Source organism: Gossypium hirsutum, chromosome D06 (assembly GCF_007990345.1).
Source record: "Gossypium hirsutum isolate 1008001.06 chromosome D06, Gossypium_hirsutum_v2.1, whole genome shotgun sequence".
Classification (NCBI taxonomy): domain Eukaryota; kingdom Viridiplantae; phylum Streptophyta; class Magnoliopsida; order Malvales; family Malvaceae; genus Gossypium; species Gossypium hirsutum.
Genome location: NC_053442.1, coordinates 52,415,007 through 52,436,168, shown reverse-complemented (window position 1 = coordinate 52,436,168; position 21,162 = coordinate 52,415,007).

Sequence of the window (21,162 nt, the reverse complement as noted above, 5' to 3'; positions counted from 1 at the left end):
CTTTGATCATGGTCCTTTTATAAAAATGCATATGGGTATTTTTGATCATTTTATAATCTTCCTTCAACTATTATCCATTGAGTTGAATTTACCATATATGTTCAAATCATTTCAATTTATATAAATATTTATGCAAACATATTGAACAATTTTTCGAATTTTTTTATATGCTTTTAACATTCTAAATCTTCCCAAGATTTTAATATAATTTTTACTATATGGTGGTTGTAACACCCCTAACCCATATCTGTAGCCGAAATAGGGTTACGGAGCATTACTGTACAATCCTAACATAAAACATTCATTTCCAAACATTAGATAAATCATATCATAATTCAATCAAATACATGCATATCGTCCTTTATTCGAGCCCTTGAGGCCTTAGATTCACTTTAGAAATGATTCGGGACTAAATCGAAAACAATTAGAGGGTTTAGAAAAAAGCCAAAAAATTTGAACTATAGGGGTTACACGGCCGTGTGGCCAAGCCATGTGACTCACACGGCTGAGACACACACCCATGTCTCAGGCCGAGTAATAGTCGAAATAGGGACACACGGCCGTATTCCAACCCGTGTTTGTGCTCGTGTAACTCTCTGACTTGGGTCACACGGCCAAGCTACACGCCCGTGTGTCAGGCCGTGTATCTCTCAGAATATCCTCACACGCTCATATGTTAGGTCGTGTACTAGGCCGTGTAACTTTCAAAAAGCAACCATTAACAACCTACAGGGGACACACGATCGTGTCACCTAGTCGTGTGTCATACACGACTGAGACACATGCCCGTGTCTTAGGCCGTGTGGACAAGAAATAGGCCAAAATCAAGCCTTTTCTTTCACCCAATTTCAACAAGTACCTACAAGCCAAGTGAATTTATGATCAAGGCATCAAAACATGCCAAAATATGCATAATAAGACCATTTCAATATACCATAAGTCCATTTAACCAATATGTCATTTAGGCACCTCAAACACAACCAAACATTCATATTTATGTTTGCATCAAAATGATCATGTCTCATCCAAACAACCTTAACTAAATTCCATATCAACACATAACCTAATTGACCACATTTCAACCATGCCAACACATACCACTTTGGCCATTTAAACCATGAATCAATTTGAAAATAAAAACACCAACCATATTACCATATTTACAAGCCAAACATAACAACTAGTTCATCAAACACAAGTTCACCTATACATGTCATTATAACCTTGATCAAGACATCAAAAACTACCGATATAATCATTGGATAGTGTGATAAATCCTTGATGAGTTTCCAACCCAATTGAGCTTTCGATAATCTGAAACGTAAGAGAAAGATAACCACATAAGTAATGAATGCTTAGTAAGTTCGCAAATATTTGAAACATAACTTATTATTTCAATATTATAATACATAGATTAACACCAATACTTTAAACTTGGTATAAACCTATTGAACACCATTCAACTCACATTTAAGTATATTTATAAACATCACATACACCTTTCATTCATAACATAATAAAGTCTCATAGGTAGACTTACATATTTATCAACCTTCCCTTAAAACGATGAACCATTTCATTTAACATTCTTACCATTCCATTTTCTTAGCAGAGGCTTAATTACTTTATTAACTCACGAATTAGTATATTTATTCATGACATAAGTGAACTCACATATAGCATAAGTAACTTTCTTCCTTATAAGCAAGTCCTTTAATTCAACAATCATTTTATTTCATCACATTACATCACAACTACGAACTTATCATTTCATTACCTATTCTCACCCATTTCATTTACATAACATACAAGATATAAACATAACATTAACCATAGCCACAAGCTAGTGCATTTAAGCATAACTCTTTTAAATTCGACTGCACATTAAGCCATTTCATGATAAATTACATATATTGATTCTTACCACTCTTTAATGCACATAAGCATCTTTCTATTTGGTCACTTACCATTTCAATGCATATCTTTAAAGCTAACATAATACAATCCAACCAATAGCTTGGCACAAGCTTAAGCATCATCAACAACACATGTTAATGCATCAATTCATAATCCACTTGAATTAACATAAGATAAGTCATTAAACATGAAATACCTCACTTGAAATCATCAATTTCATGAACATAGACATACCTTCAATTAACATTTTCTTTTCGTTCCTTTTTCATAATTTTCATTATATAAGTCATTTGAATACTTATCGTTCCTTTCATTTTCTTACTCATCTCATTTCCATAGTACAAAATATAAACATAAGATTTACCTTACGTATTCCTGTCATCCAAAATATCACTAGGTGAATTGAAATATTCAATTCAAACTTAAATATAAGACAATTCCATCAAAATCACCAAACAAGTTACCTTACCGAGATTTACAATCAGATGAACAACTTACGGATAAGAGTACATCGTCAACAGAAGCTCATAAGAGTTGGTCCACCCGAACACGCTAACAGAAGCTCAAAAGAGCTGAACAGAAGCTCACAAGAGCTTAATAGAAGCTCACAAAAGCTGATGCACCCGAATCACACCAAACAGAAAGTATAACACGAAAGTTCGCAAAAAATGTTGAACCTCGATTTACTTGGATAATATACCGATATCTCCCTCCAATACCATCTCCAATCCAAACCCCCATAATATACCAAAGCACGAATGTATTCTAATTTCGTGTTCAATCCAAACCAAGTATCAAAATCAATAATATATCTTAATTTACTATTCATTATCCACGATTAAAAATAAATATATAAGTTTTTCAACGATAATCTACTCAAAAATTCATATTGATATTAAATTCTAAATCGTACGGGCTTACTTGGCCAAATCGCAAAAATGTCAAAGTATAGGGACTTTTTGGTAAATTTCTATTCTCCTCGAATTTTCACTCAATCTGATCTAAATTAATAATTTTATTCAATTTATTAATTTAGATGGTAAAAAAATTTATTCAATGCAATTTAGTTATTTTTGAAATTTTTACAAAATTACCCCTAACATTTTGCTTTTATTCAATTTAGTCACTAAGCCTAAAACATGGAAATTAACCATTTTTACCCTAATTTAAGCTTAGCCGAATGTTCATAGCTTCCAATACCGCTCATATTTATAAAAATTTCACATCAAATCCTTGTACTTTTATTATTTTAACACTTTAGCCCCTAATCGATAAATTTATCAAAAATCACTTAACAAAATACTTTTAAATAATAATTAATATCTCAAATTCATCATTTAACATAAAAATCACTAGATTCATCAATGGCAATATTCAAAATCTTTAACAGTTTCAACATCGAAGGTACGAGCTAGTTGGATCTAGTTGCAACGATCTCAAAAACATAAAAATTAAAGTTCTCTCCCAAATATGGTTTCGGCAAGGTTGAAATTTTCTATCATTTTTAATTCTAATTGCCATTCCACACATTTATTATGGCTTATTTATTAAATAAATCCTCTCTCAATTACTGGTTGAGCCATATGATCACCTAATTGCTTTAATTAGCAAGTTTTCACCTTTTACAATTTAGTCATTTTTCTTTAATTAACAATCGAAACATTAAAATTTCTTAACGGAACTTTAATAACACCTTAATGAAACTCTGTAAATATTTATAAAAATATTTACGGCTCAGTTTATAGAAACGAGGTTCCGATACCTCATTTTCTAAAACCACTTGACTTTAGGGTCTTACCACTTGAACTTAATTAATCATTCATAAAACAAAAATTACCATATTAAAAACCTTTTTAAAATCAAAAGTGAATTTAATATTTATGAACTTACTCGTCGATTGGTGGCCATTGAAAAACGGGTTGTTATAGTGATTCATATAAAAGGTTATAACAACAATCATTAGACACATGTCAAATCTTTCATGAACTACCTAACTAATGAAATATCTAAAGGTTTATTGCATCCACCACAAAAGAATATTATATCTTCTTATGATCAATGCTAAGACTTAGCAAAAAACTTTATTTTTCTTATTTCGTTTTTCCAAAACTTACTCATTTATACCCCTACTAGCTTTGTACCTTTAAAAGTTTAGATTGTTGGTCCAAAAATTTCTCAAATTTAATTTTACTTCAATTATTTCTTTCTATTTTGGCTAATCTATTCCATGTCTGTATTTCACAATAAATTTATTCAAGACCATCATTTTCTTTCATTATTTGAATAATACTATTGCATGCAAAATCGTTGTCGACAACTTTATATTTTTCACGGTTCCATATTTTCTCATATTGACATAACTTATTAAGATCTCTTTATTTTCATTATTTTCATCTTCAGGTACCTGAATCTCTTCTGTAGTTTTAATGATTAGTTATGTCTTGGGTCTTCTTAGGAGCTTTCGCCTTAACTATATAACCATCTAGATTTATTGTTTTCTTTTACAAGCCAATCGATTTATCACACTTTAGGCATGCATTACTTTCAATTTATTCTAACAGGTTGTCCTACTAGGACTTCAACATATCAGCTAGTATTCTCATTAGGTTAAAAAATAAATCTAACAGTTAACTTACAAAAAAGCAAATTATCCTTTTGAACTTATGGTTCAAATTACTTTCTACGAGGATCTAAATAATGATAATTCATTCCAAGTAATTATTTTATCCAATTATTATTTCTCTCCCCTTAATGTTGGGAAAAGTATGAAATCAAAATAGTAACCACAACATTATATCATAATTGAATCTCTAATTCATTCAGGAAATCAAATAATACAAGGAGACTCATGCTTAATATATATTCTCAACTTTCTTTTAAATACCCATTTTGTGCTTTATGGTGAAGCAACTTGAACATATATCACACATTCATAAATTCTAAAATGGATTGTATTTGGCTCTTAACCAAAAGCCAATTGTAATAGAGAGTATTTATACAACTTATTGGCATGATGCATACAAGTGCCAATTCATGTAAAATATAATATCATTGTACATATACAAAAAATTTTATTCTCAAAAGTAATGGTTTAGCTACTAACTAGAGACATTTAATCATTAATTCTGTCAAACCATCTTATATGTATATGCAACAAGCTTTGCAATAGTTATTTACTTTGACAATCTAACAATAATCATTTAAAGCTTGAGAAATAAACTCACAAACATTAGTAAGAATTGTCTAAATTACATAATCTAAAAGTTTTGTTCTTGCAATAATCATTAAACAAGTAACCTCACAAATGACAGGTTGCGATTAATAACTCACATGTGATTATCTTATAGATGCATCTACCAAAATAATATCAAAACATCAACTTATTGGATAAATGAGCCCATATTTCTTTCAGAAATACAAGAGATTCGATCTCAACTTTTGCTAGTAAGGTTTAATCTTCTTTAAGAGCAAACAACATTAGATAAATGAAGAATCTTCATGTTTCTTTAATAAATATTCATGCCAATTCTTATTTTGTCGCATCATTATTGATCGGGATGGTCTAACTAATTATGCCAACTAATTAGTATATTTGGACTAGTAAACTTCCAGTTTACTATGTACATGATTCAACAATACTAATGTAAACTTCTAGTTTACCATCTCATATGATTTAACCATACCTATATATACATAGTACCAACTAGAGTAAAAGACGATAACTTTCCAATACAATAGATTTAATTAATCATCTCCTCATCCACATTCTCAATATGATATTCGTTACAATGTATATTCTTTTAAAACAAAATAATTCATTTGAGACTGACTAGAACATAGTGCATTAATTATTGCTTTGCTTCTTTTGATAACAATGTATTAGCTTTTCTGGAGCATTGAATTAATTTTGTATTGTGAAATATTAACATGTTCCATTACCACATTAAACATAGGGTAACAATATATTAGCTCTTCTGGAGCCTTAAATTAATTTTGTACAACCAAAAATTGGTTCATTTATTATCAAACAAGAAATATGCTTATTATCCCTAAGGATAGTATGCACTGTTGTATTGTCTACGGGACATATATGTCCTTTCCTTAAATAAATATTAATTGAATAATAAAATTTCTAGATGAACGAAAAGTAGTAACTAATGATTTTTCATAAATTACCTCTCTTTTTTGAAGGGTTATATTGAGAACTCTTATTTTATTATTTATATATATCTCCACTTCTAGTGCTGAGAAGAATTATTAATAGTAAAAATTCCAATAATTAAGCAAAATCCACATAAAGTGCAATTAATACTTAATGTTTAGATATACAACAAACATGTAACCAATGACCTTCCATACCATATTGATAATGTAAGTTATATTCACTCATTAAAGAGTTATCTTAGGAATTCTTGCTATTTTTCTTATTTATCTTCATTTTTCCACTTCTGGTGGAGAGAAGAATTATTACCATAATCCCTTTTACGATATTAAATAGTCACTTACTATATCCACGTCAAATATTACGTCTTTATATATTACTACATTCGCTCCTGGGAATAGAGCAAATCTAATACGTCAGGCTTTATGATTTTTTATTTAATAGGTTGTTATTTTATTTAATCATAAGTAACAAACTATTAATTTCTTTAAAAAATCACAATATTGTTACTGTAGGATCATATTTGAAGCATAAAAAGTTGAAACATTTTCTCTAACAAGGTCTCATCAATAATATTCTCCAATATAATTTTAATTGATAACTTATCCTAAATATCGCAATGTTATATTCACTCACAATTTTAAAATCTTGCAACTTCAAGTGCAATTTTAATTGAGAATATTACATGGTTATTTTGGTTAACAGATTTTGATTATGGGGGCTGGGTAAGTTGAATTCTAAGTTGATAATTAGATGAGTGGTCTTAGAAGCTTTTTGGCCTGGATATAGGATTTTATGAAAGTTTATTGCTTTTTTAAATTAGGATGAAATTATATGTAATGTGAATCAAAGATTGAGAAAAGAACCCCTTATTTTGAGATAATTGGAAACTTGTCAACCTTTACCATTTTATATGGATGGAATGAAGGCATTACGCACATTGAAAATTTTAGGCATAATTATCGAAATTACCTTCAACATTTAGGGGTTTTTGGGTTTGAGCCCTTAACCTCTTTTTTTGGATTGATGCCTTCAACGTTACAATTTTCCTAGAAATCATCCCAGTTTCAATGGTAGACATGAGTTGACCATTAGTCAAGCCCCGGTTAACAAAATAGCCTATGTGGCATGCAAGGATGAAGATGACTTGTCAAAAAAAAGAATTAAATATGAAACTAAAAAAGAAATAAATAATTTGTAAAAAATAATTTTAGGTAAAATTAAAACATATTATTAAATCCCTAACCCTTATTCCCAAATCGTGAAATCCTTAAAATTATTACGATTAAAATCCTTCAGTGATCTCCAATCTTCAAGAAACCATTATCTCTTAATAAACTCGGATTGAAATCCCTCTCCTCTAATTATCTCAATTTACCATAAACCCTAGGAAATTGTTCTTCCTCCTTTTCATCCGAAATCATGGATTCAGGAAATTTGTTCAAATCAGAATCACATAGTTCAAATAGCTAGCTTAGAGAATGGGTATCGCGTGGTTCGAGGGGAAAATCGAGGTATTCAAATATTGTTACTTCATCGCAGAGGGAGTATGTATACGATGGGGAAGTAATAAAATGTTACTGTAAGAAGTTAACTTCAAGAGACACTTCATGGAGCGATTTAAATCCAGGGAGGAGATTTTATGGTTGTTCAGACTTTTGGGTAAGTGAAGAATTTTATTTGCTACTTCAGTTCAATTTGGATTATTTCAAAAATTTCCCTAGGTTAAGGGTTTATGATTTAAAATTTTTTGTTGTCACCCATTTGGGGTTTGTTTGTAGGGCGGCGGTTGTGATTTTTTCAAGTGGTACAATAGGCAAATGTGTGACTGTGCGACTAAATTACTATACCGTGCGACTGAATTACTAAGTCTATTGCGTGACAATGAATGAAATCTTTCAAATAAGAATTTAACACTTGGAAAAAGGTTATGGATTTGGTTACATTTGATGGTAGCCATAATGGTGGTAGTAATGGTGTTGATAGTGAGGTTAAAGAAGGCATACCAATTAGTGGTGTTGAAGGAGAACTAGCATTAAGGAACAAAATGATGACCATGATGCAAAAAATAAAATTTATCAAGAAGGAGAAGTTAGTGTATAAGATATTATTTTCTTGCTCCATGTTATGTATTATATGCATTGCCATAGGTTTCTTTGTTGGCAGTAGTGGCAAGAGGCATATGCAGTTGCCAATTGGAAATGTTGATTGAATGTAAAGTTTTCCAACATACCTTCATGTTATGTTGTTTATGTAATTTGGAACCTTGATATACATTTTGCTTGGAATTAATGACAAATTTTGGTTGTTGTCTATGTAATTTATTTTAGCATAGTAAATAATGCAATGAAAATAAACATAAGATAGAAAAACATCCCACATATAATCATATAATTTCCCCATTGAATTTAGGATATAATGTACTTTACAAAAACATCAACAAGTAATGATTTAGCCTATACACCATTTATACTATACCAGCCAAAAACAAGTTTGATGTAACAGATATAACATACTACTGTAAGTGAGCTATACCTAGCTACATCAATAAAAAACCAACATATTGGTTATTAGTATAACAAAATAACAATCACCCCTGGTGTATTCCAAAATCGAAAGGTTGTAGGCTCAAAATGTGACAAAGCAGGGGAGATTGTAGCAATTGGCAACTATTTCTTTGATGAATTACTCATGTTTCCTGCAACCGATTCTTGTGTTCCAGATGGTTGAAAAAAAGCCTTTATTTTATTCTTTGGAAACTTGGGTATCAAAGAAGATTGTCCACTACCATCCTTACGTGAACTTGTCACCATACTCCTTATGGTTATACCAGACTACAAGACTATTTTAAGTTGATCAGAACAATATAGAATGTTGTTTGTTAGGAGATCAATAGTAAAAGGAAGAAAACTCATATAAAATGTTTGATTCCCGATATTTAAGTCTGTATACAACCCTATTCTATGGATTTTGCCTTTCTTGGGTTGTTTTCCCTTCTATTTGGGTGGTTGTGCAGCTTGCTGCAAAACATGGACCAGTGGACCATAATGAAAGTGATTAGACAGAATAAATTTAATCAATTCATATAAGTGAAGAACAACATTGTATTTTTTAGTATGTTTATTTCCTTGTATGCAAACATTGAGCACATATCATGATTAGACCTTTCCTACTTAAATGGCCAAGCTTCAATATCTTCGATTTATCTTTGGTCATCCTCCTATTCTTTTTGGGCCTCCCATACATTTTCCTTTCAATAGAAGGTAACACTGGTTCAATACCAGTTTTTTTTGTCAATCATGTGGTCCATTTATGGGCTACATTGGAAATGAGTAAGCTTTCTTGTAGGTTTCTATGTGATAATATTCATACAGATAGTCATTTGGCAGAAGCCCTAGGTGATACATGGCAACACATGCATGGGCACATGGAATCCCACTAATTTGCTAACTTCTACAACTACATTGCCTTTGACTAAGGTCCACTATATATTGATAACATCCTTTTCTCATCTCACATCTATTTTCACCATTCCATATCAATTTTCGCTCTACACAATCCTTCTTGTTGGCATCAAACTTAACTTTTACCAGTAGACCATAATTTTGCTTCCATCCATTAGATAACATCTTTTTTTTTACTATTCTAGTCATCATTTTGGTCCTAATATCCTCAAGCATTTTGATAATACTTTTAAACCTAGTTTCAACAATGCTTGAATCAAAAGTTTCACATAAATTGTTGCCAACTAGGTTTGATTTACAACTAGTCCCCAAAAAAGCCCTAGTCCACATCTTTTGAGGCTTTCTCATCAAATTATCGTAAGCATCCTTATCTTTCTTCTCCAGTGCTACACATAGTTCCTTCCACTCCCTCTCAGTTGTGGACTTCATAATCTGCCAGAAATTAAACTTAAAAGATTTCCCTAGCTTCCTCTTTGACAAATTTGCAAACTTGTGCCTCGCACAATTCCTATGCTCCACCCTTAGAAGTATCTCAAAAATCACAATCTCAATACCCTACTTGTGTCATAATGAACCAGATAGATTGTTCAAAAAATCTGGTTAATTATAATTAACAAAATAATAAGATAATACCAAGCCCAAATGAGTTAACTAACTAACCTTTTGTTGGTCACTAATAATTGTGTACCCATACCCATCTTCCAAGCCCAAATCAACCGATAGAATATTGAGAAACCAGGCCCATGAATCAATGCACTCCACTTTAACCATAGCCCATGTAATAAAGAACATCTGGTTGTTTGCGTCCCTTCTAACAGTTGCGAGAAATTCACTCTTAAATGGGCCTTTTAGAAAGCAACCATCTAGCCCAATGAGTGGCCTACACCCTGCTTTCTAACCTCTCTTTAGTGCATCAAAGCACACATAAAACCTCTTAAGATGAGGAGGGGAGCCTTCTGTAACATTTTAAACAACCATTTTTATTGTGCTCCTAACATCCTTGACCTTAACTCTTGAGCATAGTCCCATAACATGCCAAATTCTTTCTTGGAATTCCCAACCATTTTCTCCTTCATTATTTTCTTGGCTTTATAGAAATAGTCAATGCTCACATTTACATGCATCTCTGAAGCACATATTCTTTGAATTTCCCCCAGCTTCATTTTAGGGTGATCCTTAATAGTTGCTAAATGTTAGGCAATCATATCAGTAGTTACCATTTTACTCTTAAAACTAACTGAACAATGGTGCTCATCCTGAAAAGTCTTAATCTGCAAACACTTGGCAACAAGAGTGTAGCTAGCCAAAATTCTCCACAGACAATTAGGGGAAGCAATGCACTTCACAACAACCCTTTTTGGTTCATTATTAAGAAAATTTAGTTGTCTTCAACAATCTTTGGAGTAATTTCAAGTTGTAGTCCTAAACTGTTTGTTATCCTTAAACAACATTCCCAAAATAATTTTTTTCATATTTGACTGATCATTGTATAAGGGAAACTTGCTTCTCTTTCTCTCACCATCTTCACATTTTTCATCTTCATCTGACCCAACCATGCTTTCATGTTCATCCGAGTCCCTACCTCAATTTCATTCTCATCCAACACTGCCTCCGACTCCTTTTCTCCATTAATTGCAGCATTAACATTATCCTTTCCAACTGATGTTGCAAAATCAGTAACATTTTCATGACCAATAGATGATCCGAAACCATTATCATTATCTTTTCCAACTGTTGATCTTAAACTCATATGCCCACCACTTTACTCACCACCATACTCATCTGCCTCAAACTACGCAGTAGTCACACCCTCTCTATTAGCTTCTACCCTTTAAACATCACCCTCTTTAAAAGCTTTTACCCCTTCAACATCACCTTCCCCAGTAGCTTCTACACCTTCAACATCACCCTTTCCAGCAGCTTCTACCCATTCAACATCATCCTCCCCATCAAATTCTTTATCATCACCAAATGTGCTCCCTTCTCCTTAATTATCAATTTTATCTAAATAGGGGGCAGTCATTGGTAACATATCATATACAATGACAGGGTTGTCCACCTCATGTTCAACATATAGGTTAATCTCCTTAAACTTAACCCAAAAGTCTAACATAACTATTGTGATAGTGTCATCATAAATCACCTTTAAATTATTTTGCAACCCTACTGTAATAGACTCATGAAAATATATTAACAAGATAGTGTGAAACCCTAACCCAATTTTAAATATTTTATATAATTCAAAATAGAATATTGTGTTTGGGTCCTCTTTAAGCCTAATCACTTCCCCACCTATATATCTAACATATGATCTTTTACAAAGTGCCCACCCACATACAAAATAAGGTAATATTCCTCATCACACGACATCTACAAGCACAAACAAACAATTTACTTAGCAAAAAATCCAAAACAACGTAGGGACCACTTCTTTAAATACAACAACAAATAGTTAGACATTAATAAAAGTAAACAACACAACATAGTAGTCATCCACCTTTTCTGGTATTCAAACATTTTTCAAAAGCTTTTTGGTTGGAATTATTGTTTTTTTATGCAGCTCGGTCCCTATATCTTCTACCCCACTATCCCACCGAAAATCGACAGCACTAACAAATTTCAACCACCATTATAGGCTAAAAAAACCCATTTTTTGGCCATTAAAACTATGATTAACAACCCTAGATTGCCATCGTAAACCATTCGTTTTTGGGTATCTAAACTATACCAAATTTTTTTTAAAAATCCAAAAATCATAACATTTTCCCAAAAAAACTCAATCAGAAGTCACCAACCTTTGAATCTTGATTACGGAGTCTACCCTAATCATATCAATCTTTGGGTCCCCCTCATTTTCCCGAGATTTCTTTTGCAATCGAACTCTTTTGTTGTTGTAGATTGGAGATTGCTAAAGGATTTTGATCGTAATAGTTTTAGGGATTTAACAATATGTTTTAATCTTACCTATAGTTTTTTATAGATTGTTTATTTCTTTTTTAATTTCATATTTAATTCTTTTTTTGACACATCATCTTCATCCTCGCATGCACATAGGTTACTGATTGGCGATCAACTCCGTCTACTGTTAAAATTAGGATAATTTCTGAAAAAATTGTAACGTTGAGGGCATCAATCCAAAAAAAAAATCAAGGGCTCAAACCCAAAAACCCCTAAATATTGAGTGTATTTTAGATAATTATGCCAAAATTTTAAGGAAATCAAGAATTTATTGTGTTGAATTAGCTATAATAAATTATGATTGGAGAGATCAGTTGTTTAATGCACTTATTAGAGAATTTGATCTGTATAGAGTACCTGTGCTGATGGTTCTGTTTTGATAAGAAAATTGATGGTTCTATTTCTCTTCCCTATGTTTTTATTTGATTATGTATGAAATGGCTCAGTAAGATAACCTTGTTGAATGATCAAATTTTAATGAAACAAGTTCAAAAGCTAACCTAGATTTTTCTTTAATCATGTTGAACTAGAATAAAACAAATGACCAAGCATTTGTCCTAGTTAGATTATTGACTTCCTTTAAGGTTTTCCTTTTTTTTCCTTAAATTTTGGTTACTTGTTGATTTGATTAATTTGGGCACTATTGAATCATCAAGAGTTTGCAATTCTAGTTGGAAGAAAAGGAGATAGATGGAGTGCGTGTAATTGACATGGCCCGTAGATCGAAGCATGTGATAAAATCACGTAAAACATCCCATGAAGGTCAACTAATTAAATGGGACTCACTTGACCCACTTATTGAGTATGACTCTTATTTCAGTCAAATTTGAGAAATAATCTTTTAGTTAAACTTTTTTTATTTGTTTCAATCAAACTCTTATTAGTCTAGATCATTTTATTATTATTTGACCTATGAAGTTAGCCTATAAATAGGCTCTTTTACAACCTTAGAAAACACACCCATTAGAGATTAGAAATCATAACACATTTTGAGAATTTTGTGTTTACGTTTTGAGGGTTCTTTGTTTTCAGGTTTTTGGAGTTTAGTTTTTATCTCCATCTTTTGTACTCTTCATTCTTTTGCCATTATAATAAAATTATCTTTGCCCGTGGTTTTTTTGTCCTCTTTGGAGGGGTTCTTTCACGTTAAATTTGTGTGTTCAATTTCTCAATTTATTCCGCTATTTTTTTCTTGTTACTTAATCGGGTCAATCCCAAAAACTGGTATCAAAGCTAGTTCAATTTTCATAGATTAGCCTGTTCAGAAATGACAACAAGGTTTAAAATTGAGAAGTTTGATGGTGAGATAAACTGTGGCAAGTTCGGATGATGGCAATTTTAGTTCAAACTGGCTTGAAAAAGGTTGTTATCGAGAAAAAGCTTGAGAATCTAAATCAAACAGAATGGAAAGAGCTTGATGAAAATGCATTGTCTGCAATCTAGTTGTGCCTCACGAATATGGTATTACAGGAGGTATTGATGAAGAAGACCTCATCAGCATTGTGGAAAAGGTTAGAAACTCTTTATGCGACTAAGTCTCTAGCTAACCGTTTAGTGTTGAAACAACGTCTATTTACGTTTTGTATGAACGGATGTGAGCTTCTTAGAGATCACATCAGTCAATTCATTACTCTTTTAAATTATTTAAAAAATGTTGAGGTTCATATTGATGATAAAGATCAAGCTATGCTATTAATGTGCTCTTTACCCCATTTATACAAGTCTTTCAAGGAGACCGTGATTTATGACAAAGACAAACTCTCGTTCGAAGATGTGAAGGGTCATTTGTTGAATAGAAATAAACTCGACAATGAGTTTGGTTTGGATAGTAAGGTAGATAAGCAAGCTTCTATTTTGGTAGCATCAAAGAAATGAGACAAAAGGTGCCGCTATTGTAAAAAGTTAGGTCATGTCAAAGTAGATTGTTATAAACTGTGAAATAAAAGAGCTATTGAGAGTAACGAGGAAGATGTAGCTGATGCTAATTTGGCCGATAAAAGAGGTGATGATTTCTTGTTAGTGTCAACGAGCGATAACTCTAAGCTCATGTCTGAGTTGATCTTAGATTCGGGATGTTTTTTCCACATGTGTCCTAATAGAAAATGATTCTCCACATACAGTTCGGTTGAAGGTGGAGTTGTGCGCATGAGAAATGATTCATCTAGTAAGATAATTAGTATTGAGACTATTAAAATTAGGATACACAATAGGACGATTAGGACACTCTCAGATGTCAAATATGTACTTGATTTACGAAAGAATCTCATCTCCTTGAGTATTTAGACTTGAAAAGATGCAGAATACATCGAGTCGAGCGACATTAAAGTATCTCGTGGAGCTCTCATTTTGTTAAAAGGTAAAAGAACCGACAGTCTTTATATTTTGGAAGGTTCTATAGTGACCGGTGAAATCAGACGTCCTTCATCCGTTACGGAGTCGAATTCAACACGTTTGGAGCGGAGGCAACTTGGTCATAGGAGGGAAAATGATATGACTGTTTCGTTGAAGAGAGGTTCTTTTTTGGATGCAAGTTTTGAAAAGTTAGGGCATTGTGTTCGTGAAAATTAGACTCGGGTTAATTTTAATTCGGCAGTGTACAAGTCGAAGGCTAGAAGTCTTCCAGTTTCTAAGCACAAATTTGACTCAATTAATTCTCTGCATAGTTCAAGATAGGCCCGTGGCGGGTTTTTGCAAAGATGGCATTGTGGAAATATGAATCAAGGTGGAGATTTGTTGAGTATGACTCTTATTTCAGTGAAATTTGAGAAATAATCTTTCAGTTAAACTTTGTTTATTTGTTTCAATCAAACTCTGATTAGTCTAAATTATTTTATTATTATTTGACCTATGAAGTTAGCCTATAAATAGGCTCTTTATAACATTAGAAAACACACCCAGTAGAGATTAAAACTCATAACACATTTAAAGAATTTTTTGTTTACGTTTTGAGGGTTATTTGTTTTCAGGTTTTTAGGGTTTAGTTTTTACCTCTATCTTTTATACTCTTCATTCTTTTGCCATTATAATAAAATTATCTTTGCCTGTGGTTTTTTTATCCTCTTTGGAGGGATTTTTGTACGTTAAATTTGTGTGTTTAATTTCTCAATTTATTTTGCTTTTTTTTTTACTTGTTACTTAATCGGGTCGATCCCAATACCACTTGAATTGATCGGATTCATGGAACATATAGATAATCCCATTTATTTAAAGCCTTAGTAGCCTAGTGAAACAAGTAATGTTACCATGATTAATATTTGTAATTCTAAGGGATAAGATTTGTAGAGTTTAAATCCTTTAGGACTTTCATCTTGTAGATAGGTTTTAATGTTAAAAGCATTTATTCAAACATTTTACTTGGTTTTCTTGTGGCTTTTCTATTTGTTTTTTGCTTCTTCGTTTAGGGGTTTGCTTTCACTTTATTTTGGTACATTAGAGAATTTCTGTTATGAAATCTCATCTTTTGATAAATTAAAACAAGACCTCAATTATCTTTTTTCTTTTATAAAGAAAAACACCAATTGAGAGATTTTATTGTTACTTAGCTATATCTTTATAGTTTGTACTTCTAATGATTGCTTCTCCAACTTCTTGTTATAACTTGAATTGAAAGCAAGATTAAATATTCATAAATTATTTATTTGTAGGTTGATGGAGATTCTATTTCTTTTTATAATGAAAAAGTGATGTCTATGAGATGGAGTTACTAATTTTTATTATCAATGTACGAGTTTGAAGCCCAAAAAATAAGAAGCATAAGAAAATTTAACTTTAACAGTTCGCCCAAATTAATGATACTATGGTTAGAATGCTCCAACAAAAAAAAAACATGTTTGAGACTCTATTTGGTTGAGTTTGCAGTGGGTGTGAATTCCATGACCTTGAATGGTGGCATTGGAAGGGTTACAAAAAAGGTAAGATGGTGACCAAAGTTATCTATGGAGGCAAATGACCCGATTGTAGATGGGAAAGGACAGACGGTGATGAGAGGAACATGACCAAGGTTTCGTACAAGGCTAAGTTGTTGGGTGATGAAACGGGTTCTAGTAGGAATGTAAGTATGAAAAAGGATTTCGAATTAAAAGATGAGAATGTAGTGACAGAGATGGTAAATGGAATTCCATCAATAACATTTTCAGATTGTGTTCAATGATTTATTGAGAAGGGAATAGCTTTGTCAATTGTGATCAAACTAATAGGAAGGAAAATATCATTCAGTACTTTACTCAATAAGGTGCCTAACTTATTGAACATCAATGGCCGATTTTAGTTAATGGATCTAGAAAATGATTTCTACCTTGCTCGTTTTCAGGATAAAGATGAGTTTGATGGGGTGTTGTTAAGTAGCCCTTTGATGGTTTTTGGGAATTACCTATCAGTGAAAGCTTAGACTGTTGATTTTTTTATGACCAATAGTGAGGTGGACACTCAGGTGGTATGGATTTGTCTACCGAGGTTGTTAGAGGGTGTCTACTCGAAATCTCTACTTTGGGCTATCAGCAGTATGATCGGACCAGTGTTCCGTATTGACGCTCGAACTGATACGACAGTTAGAGGGAGATTTGCTAGACTAGTTGTTAGTGTAAATCTGAAAAAACCTTTGATTTCGAAAATAAGAGTCAATTACAGAATTCAAAGGGTCAAGCATGAATGTTTACCTAATGTTTTTTTCTCATGTGAACTTTATGGCCATAGTTCAACTTTATGCTTTAGGGGAAAACCGGATACGATGTTTGATGTAGCGGTGGCCTACGACTCGGGGGTTGAAAAAGTGACCGATTTTGAAGGTTCAGGGGTTTGGTCCTTAGATGCTGATTGAATGATGGCTAAGGGGGAAAGAACATGGTTCATCGGAAGGAAAAACCATCGGTGGCACTAATTGACTTAGAAGCTCTAAATTTTCCATATTGGGGGCTGTAATGAAGGAGACAAGGGTCGAAAGTTATGATGGAGTAAGGGCTGATGTTATGAAGGAAATTTTGTTGGTGTCTTCGATTGGAAAAGAAATGACCAGAAAAATAAGAAACGTAGCATCTTTATCGAGAAGAAAATTAATTAAGGTGGTGTTGGGTGATGTTGAGATTAGAAGAAAAGAGGCTAGGGTTAAGGGTAAAAGAATTAGTGGATTAATTGGGCTTAAAACTAATGAGGGAGTGTTGAAGCCCAATAACGGAAGAGTTGGATCTATCTTTGAAAAAAATCCTAGTGGGTCTGATAAAGATGACATGTTGGGTCGAATAGGTAATAAAGGTGTTTTAGGCTAGGAAAATTTCAAAAGTGTTGTTTTAAAGGCCAATTTAGATAAATCTAAGCATATGGTTTTCCAGGCTATTCAGAATGTTTCACTTAATTTCGAGATTAGGAAGGAAAATATATTTTTTTTTCAGTTTGGAGCTACATGGAAAGAAGTTGTGGAAGATAAATCGAATGTAGATATTATTATTAGAAGGAAACTTCCTGATTATAATATGGGACATGTTGAACAACCTACCTTGGAACTTTCGTCAGCCATGGAGGGTATTGTTAAAAACCTTCATCAGGATAGGGAATGGTTTAATGTGGAGAGTTCATCCTTGAAGGAGGGAAAAAGTTTGGAAGTGGGCTTTAACCGTGGTGTTGGGGTAAGTTGTTAGCACTCGTTCTTACATTGCCTGTGATAGTCCATTCTAATTTTATGGATTTGAATTTGATTTTTTAGAATTCTGAAGGAGTGGGCCACCCCCGTTTCTATAAATTTATCTCTGAATATAGACGTGAGTTTAGTCCTAATGTATTTTGTTTATTTGAAACCTAGATAAGTGGTTCTCGTGCTAATGAAGTTAGAAGCAAATTGGGGTATCCAAATTCTTGTCAAATTGAAGCAAATGGTTTTTCTGGTGGATTTTAGGTACTATGGAATGATAAAATTAATGTTAGAATCTTGGGTTTACACTTTCAGCCTGTAACCATGTGGATTAGAAATTGCCAAAATTTGTCGGGTTTCTTATGTTTGGCTGTGTATGTTAGCCCTCAAAGGAACAATAGGCATATGGTGTGGGAGTATTTGAATTCCGTGGCTGATACAAGTAATGAACCTTGGCTTATTGTTGGGGATTTTAATTTGATTTTAGATGGATCTGAAAGGAGCGGTGGGGCAGCTACATCAAGAACTGGTTGTGTTTATTTTCAGAAATTCTTGTTCAATAATGGGATTCGTGATTTTGGATGTTGTGCATCTCATTTTACATGGAGTAGAGGAAGGTTATCTCAACGATTAGACTGAGCTCTAGGGAATTCCTACTTTGATCAATTTGACGTGGGTGTTTGATTCGAAATCTACATCATTTAAAATCTGACCACCGTCTGGTTTTAAGATCCCTTAAACCTCATCGGGTTGGAGGGACTAGACCTTTTCGGTGTCTTAATAGTTGGATACTACACCCTGAATTTAGGATGTTGGTTAGTAGTAACTGAAACTATGATGATTCTATGGTGAATATTGCAATTTTGGGTTAAGGTTTAGGATTGGAATAAGTGGGTTTACGGTAATATTTTCAGTCAGAAAAGATAATTGGTTTATAAATTGAAGAAAATTCAGAAGGTGCTAGAATTAAGGTCGTCTAACAGGCTTCGAACTCGAGAAATGGGCTTGAGGCAGGAGATGGAAGAGGTCTTGAAGCATGAAAAGTTATTATGGTTTTAGAAATCTCAATCAACTTGACTTCTGAATGGTGACAGGAATACCAAATATTTCCATGGTAGGACCCTTGCTAGGCATAGAAGGAACAAGATTGAGGGCCTTAAGGTGGATGGAGTTAATTGGTGTTTTTATCCTGGAACCCTAAAACATCATGTTATTAACTTTTACAAGAGTCTTTTCGCTTTGGACTATTCAATTGATAGGGTGTTGCCTTGTAGAGGATAATTTTCGGTTTTGTCACAAGTGGAGAAATGCGGCCTTGAAATGGAGGTGGCTGATTTAGAGATCTATAATGGAGTATTTAGCATGGCCCCACTTAAAGCTCTAGGAATTGATACTTTTCATGCAAAGCTTTATCAATCTCAATGGGAAACTGTTAAGAATTTCTGTTTGTTCGCTAGTACGACAGGTCTTTAAATGTTGTCTAATGGATCATAGAATTAATAAAACTCTACTTGTTTTAATCCCTAAGGTCGATAGTCCAAAAAGTATCACTCAATTTGTTGGAATCCCTATAATTAAGGATAGAAATATTACCTTATTACTATTAGTTCTCTTGTAAATAGAAACTAATCTCAGTTACTGATTCTTAGGAAATTAGGATATCAATTACTGATTCTTAGGAATTAGGATTTATTTCCTTTAAAATGATTATTTCTCTATTTATAAATCTGTAAACTAAAGCAGCAGAAATTGAACTGAATTTTTTCCTCTGAGTTTTTTCATGGCATCAGGGCTTTAGGATTCATTCGATCCTAATTTTTTTCTCTAATTTCCCTTCCTAAAAATTCCTTCGGTTTAGTCCTCCAATGGGTGATATCAATTAAAATTTCTCTGAAACTGAGACATCACAAATAACTCAGAATATCAATCAGGGAATCACTCAAGGTGAAATTAATTCCTCCACTACTGCTGATGATGTTCTTGATGTTCGCTTAACCAAAACACAACTTGAGACTCTCCATAAGATACTTGGTACTCCCACTACTCATGGATCTCTAGCCACTCAAGGTACTGCCCTCAACATTGCTTTTGAATCTAATAATCAATCCCCTTGGATACTCGATTTGGGCACCTCCGATCACATGACAGGTGACTCCACGTTGTTTCACACCTACACTCCTTGTCATAACAAATCCGGAATCCACATAGCTGACGGTTCTTACTCACCTGTGGCTGGAATAGGAGAAGTACAAATGACAGAAAGTTTTTCTCTCGATAAAGTCCTACATGTCCCAAACTTGTCCTGTAATTTACTTTTAATTAGTAAACTTACTAAGGATAAAAATTTTCTTGTTGAATTTTCTACAATTGGTTGTGTGATACAGGAACAGAAATCAGGGAGAATGATTGGCATTGCTAAAGTTGATGATGGACTATATATTTGGAATAAAAACAGTAGACAATGGGGATTGGCTCTATCCACTTCAAAAGAGGACATTATTATGTTATGGCACCGTAGGTTAGGACATCCAAACTTTGTGTATTTGAAAAAACATCTTCTGCTGTTATTTCGAAATAAAAGTATTAGTTCCTTGAAGTGTGAAATTTGCCAATTATCTAAACATACCCGTATGCCATACCCATTAAAACCACATATTCAGTCCCAACCTTTTTCGTTAATCCATAGTGACCTATGGGGAGCTAGCCGAGTGAAAAATATTACAGGGCCTAGATGGTTTATAACATTCATTTATGATCATACTAGGGTCTGTTGGATCTATCTACTCAAAGAAAAATCTGAAACACCCAAAGTATTCCAAAATTTTCACTCAATGGTTCGAACCCAATTCAACTCTACCATACATACCCTCCGTACTGACAATGGGAGAGAATACTTCAACTCTGTCTTAAGTCCATACCTTTCTGACCAAGGCATTATACACCAAAGCTCTTGTTCTGACACTCTTCAACAAAACGGGATCTCTAAGAGAAAAAATCGTCATCTCCTTGCTGTGACTCGAGCCATAATGTTCACTATGAAT